At 46.8% G+C, this 1,303-nt stretch overlaps 1 pseudogene; it reads right to left on the reverse strand.

Moving 5' to 3' along the window:
• Positions 1-671, reverse strand: part of LOC102001424 — a 30,939-nt pseudogene extending 30,268 nt beyond the window's left edge.
• Positions 672-1,303: the final 632 nt, after the last annotated feature.

Genomic DNA, 1,303 nt, shown 5'->3' on the forward strand with positions numbered 1-1,303 from the left:
GAGCTGGAGGGCGAGAAGGAGCATGAGGACAGGGACGGGTCGGGAAAGCCAGGTGGTGGTGGTGAGGTTCTGCGGCCTGAGGGCAAGCCTGAGAAGCTGATGCTTTGGCGAAGCACATGGGGCTGGCCCGGAGCAGCCAGGTCCTCGTTGGGGTTGTGGATGAAGTGGCATCGAGAGCCATAGGGACAACGGCCCTGGAGGTAGAACTTGTGGCAGAGTTCCGTTTTGTACTTGGGATGGCGATTGGCCTGGCGCAATTCACCCAGGCCGTGGGCAAACTGGCACTTAGCCCCGTATCGACAACGCCCGCTCTCTGAGTAGGTCCGACAGAGCTCAGTCTTGTATCGAGAGGAGGTGGTGGGAGTTGCAGGAGGCGAAGTAGGTGAGGGTGACAGTTCAGGGCCCGGGCGGGGAGCCAAGGGTGCGAAACCAGGGGGTGGGGGTACCCAACCACAGCTTCGGCCCTCCACCAGGCTGGTGGAGCGGCCAGTCAGGCGAGAAGTGACCCCAGATGGGACGGAGTCAGATGAGTTTATGCTCCAAAGTGCTGAGGGCTCAGTCCCTCCGTGGTCGGATGAGAGGTCAGGGTTCAGCGACAGGAGGCTCTCATAGATGGCAGAGAGATCCATGGTGGCGCGAATGGCCATGGAGAGGAGACCGACAGTCGGGCCGCAAAAGTCTGGCTGTCAACAAACAACTCTTGACTTATTATTTTCAGAAAATGCCATGTGGTTTATATTCTTGGGTATAATGTTCTCCCCAGTTCATGGCTTAAAAATAATGAATGAAAATCCTAAAAATGAACAATTTCTATGATTCAACCTGTGGATCTTTCTTAGTGGTGTCAACATCTCACAACACGCTGCTTCATTTATCCCTGAAGCTGAGCACTCACTTTGTCCCAAGCATCTGGACTGTGGAGCTCTCTATATGACACCTGTTAATCAACAGACTGTTTTTCCCACTATCATACCAATTATTATTGTATCATAGTATGTTCAAGTAATCCTTATTTTACTTAATAATTGGTACAAAACCACAAAATTTTATTATAGCATGTTGTTTTTTAAATATTTTATCAATTGTTAACAATCAATTATCAATTGTTAATAATCTCTTACTGTGATTAAAGCTTAAGTTTTATCATGGATAAGGATGGAATTATACAGGTAAGTAGCACACAATGTTTTAGACCATCTACTGAGACCTTAGAACATATCATTCATAGATAAAAGAAACAAACTTGAGTAATAATATTTAATCCAGATATACATTCTCATGACTGAGAAATTTCATTCATATT

The sequence above is a fragment of the Microtus ochrogaster genome, chromosome 5, assembly GCF_000317375.1.
Source record: "Microtus ochrogaster isolate Prairie Vole_2 chromosome 5, MicOch1.0, whole genome shotgun sequence".
Classification (NCBI taxonomy): Eukaryota; Metazoa; Chordata; class Mammalia; order Rodentia; family Cricetidae; genus Microtus; species Microtus ochrogaster.